This window comes from Syngnathus acus, chromosome 12, assembly GCF_901709675.1.
Source record: "Syngnathus acus chromosome 12, fSynAcu1.2, whole genome shotgun sequence".
Lineage (NCBI taxonomy): Eukaryota > Metazoa > Chordata > Actinopteri > Syngnathiformes > Syngnathidae > Syngnathus > Syngnathus acus.
This window is the reverse complement of record NC_051097.1, coordinates 5,806,039-5,809,164: the sequence shown is the minus strand read 5'-3', so window position 1 is coordinate 5,809,164 and position 3,126 is coordinate 5,806,039. Positions and strand designations below refer to the sequence as shown.

General features: G+C 42.5%; 1 protein-coding gene and 1 long non-coding RNA gene across 3 annotated transcripts in view; one reads left to right on the top strand and one right to left on the bottom strand.

Annotated features, from left to right (window-relative positions):
- Positions 1-394: 394 nt before the first annotated feature.
- Positions 395-3,126, bottom strand: part of LOC119131122 — a 2,760-nt gene continuing 28 nt past the window's right edge. Inside the window, exons 1-2 of the long non-coding RNA XR_005099599.1 lie at positions 3,045-3,126; positions 395-1,472 (exon numbers count right to left, since the gene is read on the bottom strand). The exon at positions 3,045-3,126 is cut by the window's right edge and continues 28 nt beyond it. This is a non-coding gene — a long non-coding RNA (uncharacterized LOC119131122). The remainder of the gene's footprint in view (positions 1,473-3,044) is intronic.
- The window catches only part of smad7 (SMAD family member 7), a 17,012-nt gene continuing 16,753 nt past the window's right edge, over positions 2,868-3,126 (top strand). Inside the window, exon 1 of one of the 2 annotated variants that reach the window (XM_037265263.1) lies at positions 2,868-3,126. This exon is cut by the window's right edge and continues 886 nt beyond it. The gene's annotated coding sequence lies outside the window, so the exon portion shown is untranslated. The other variant, XM_037265261.1, reaches the window with a different exon arrangement.

Sequence of the window (3,126 nt, the reverse complement as noted above, 5' to 3'; positions counted from 1 at the left end):
ATTAGGGAACAGGGGCCGCGTTCCAATATGTTTTCCAAGTTACCCTCGTTAAACACACCTGCGTGAAAAGTTGAGTACATTTTCACGTCCTGCAGGAGCCCAACTTTTGCCACAGGTGCACTTAATTAGGGAACGGGGCCGCGTTCCAATATGTTTTCCAAGTTACCCTCGTTAAACACACCTGCGTGAAAAGTTGAGTTCATTTTCGCGTTCTGCAGGAGCCCAACTTTTGCCACAGGTGCACTTAATTAGGGAACAGGGGGCCGCGTTCCAATATGTTTGTGCTGTTTTAAGATCACTTGGAATTATCCGACAGTTTATGTTTGGATTATTCTACCTTGTGCATTAAAAAAGAAGCAAGGATCAAACACGTATTTGCAGCACTGGGATACAATCATGGTTGCTAGATAGAAACTTTATTGATCATTGGGGGAAATTCAGTTGCCAGCAGTATCCACATCCAAGAGTGGCACACAAGAGCTTAAAGAACAGGTATGCAGTAGCTACATAACTTATAAAACATGCAAAATATTATAAACGATTAAATAAATAAATATAAACATCAGACACAACAGGAAGGCCTTTTATTAATAAAGTGACCATGTATTATAAGGCATAAGAAATGGCCATAGTAGTGTAATAAGGATTTTTTCATTAAATATAGTATATATATGTACATAGTATATAGTAAGGCTTTTGTAAAAATAAAAAGACCACTGTCCGAGGTCCTGATGGTGCGGACACATGACAGTCCACTGCCCCCCCCAAGGGACAGCTCCTGGCTATTTTAATAATAAAACATTTTGTAAGGCTATTTTTTTTAAATGGCCATGTATAGTAAGGCTTTTTTTGCTAAATGACTATCTAGTAATGCCACAAACATAATGATCAGAATGCTGTCTTAAGACTAGTAGGGAACATAGAAAATCTTATTGCAAAGAAAATGTTTTAAATTGATTTCCCCATTCAGTCTTTATCCTTTGCTTGCTGAACCGAGGTCTTGAAAAGGTTGCTAACTTGCACAACGGCCATTTGAATGCCGCCCTTTCTTTTACTAACTGAGGCTGCAGCCAAGAAAATGAAAGAAATTAAACCATTGGTGAGGGAGGTGAAAAGGACACAATGGTTGCTGCTTCCCCAGAGAATTTCATGCCACAGTATGGATTTATTTCCACGGCTGAAGACATTACGTGGTCAAGAACAATGCTAATGCTTCTCTCTCTCCAGAGTGGCCCGCTTTCACCTGCTTGCAGCTTCGTTATGGGGTAGAGGGTGGGGGGATTGAGATTTGAGCTGGCAGATGGCTGAATGGAGGTGCTTCCAATGTGACATGGTCCTCCTTGTGCCGCTGCGCCACCGGGGTCATTTTACCGACGGCTCTCTTTTCACGTGACTGCAGCAAGATGGATGAAGCAGCCACTCGTTTTTTTTCCCCCCACTTTACTTCAAGGTGGATGCAAAGAGTCGTAGACCTACACAGGCCAAAGTAGGACAGGGGAAAGTTAGCTCAAACACTTTTGGGCTTCTGTAGAAACATCAATGAATGAGTGTATACATAAATATGTACAATAAAAACATGCATGTAGACTATAGAATGTACATTATGTATATATTTTATGGTACATATATGTATAAGGTTGAACTAGTTTGTTGTTGTCTTGATATCGACTGAGTTGCTTCCGGCATGGGCAAAATTCTCAGTGCAGACACAGAGGAAGGACAACATGGAGTCACTTCCACAAAGCTTTCCCCTGGTGACTGATTACTTCCAGACATGTTGCTCCAGCCCCGTTGCGCTTCCTCCTGCTCAGCAATTTTAAATGGCGCCACTGCGGGAGCATGGGACAACAGGGATGAGCAATTGACTACAACCATCTCCATCTTCTAACACACGTCACGACACTCATGAGCCCCCCACTGACGCCCCGACACCACTTTGCCCCCCAGCCAAACGGGCACATTAACATAGTGATGCCTGCATACAATTCCTCCTTGTCTGTCTTTGCGGCAACTACACGCATACACTAATGCAAATTCAGCACAATGACTGTCTAGACTCCACTATAAATTACTGGCGACATGCTAATAACAATCATTAAAAAGGAAGACAAAGAAAAAGACTACTGAGAAAAAAAAGTTTTGTTGAGAACTCTAGACTTTACTTAAAATTTCTTGCAAAATAAAAATATTTTTTGTGTATGAATTTTGTTGTAATGTTACATTTTTGCCCTCACAAATATGTGTACTAGATTATGATACAATTTTCAAAACTTGAAACATTTTATATGATTTTATATCTGTCAAAGCATCGACTGAGCCGCATCCTCTTGAACCCATGACCGGAAGTGGATTCTCTGCTTCATACATATAAATAGAAGGGGGGTATTTTTTTGAGTGTGTCGTAAGCGTCCAGCAGGGGGCAGTCACGAGCAAGCAAGGCTAAAATCAGTTGGGTTTTTTTCCTCTCTCGTCTTATTCTCGCAGGACCACATACATTCCTCTCGATTTTTGTGTTTGAAAACGTATGTGTGTTTGAAATCTATTGAAAGTCAAATACAAACAATAATAAAGTCAATTCGTGACGGGAAACAGTAGTAATGGTGCAGATAAAATTCGTGGCGGGTACATTAAATTGACAGGGAACCTTTTCATTAACATTACAAAACTTCCGAAACAAATGCCAAATTTCATGTTAAACCACACTGCTTTACCAATGTCCACTTTTATTTTACTAAGTCGAGTGGGACACTTTTTTTGCCCCGCAAAAGAACGTCAACTTTTTCTTTTTTCATTGGCGTGCTCGTGCTCGCTTGAGTGTGCGCGCTCTGCTTGATAACGCGCGTTTAGTGTTTGCGCAACAACACAATCCCATTTCTTTGTCAAGCGACAGGCTGTCTAGACGCCCATGTGACCGGGCGCGTCAATGCGCACTGTGGAGAGGACACACACGCACACCACTAGCCAATCCACGCCACACGCGCGCACACACATACACACACGCTCACTCACTTGTACCCCCGCCTGTAGGGAGCACACACACTCACCCACGTCTGCTTGCTCCGGTGCCACGCACAGACTCGCCGTGTGCATGTAGCGAAAGGCTGCAGGATTCCACGCTGAAGGATA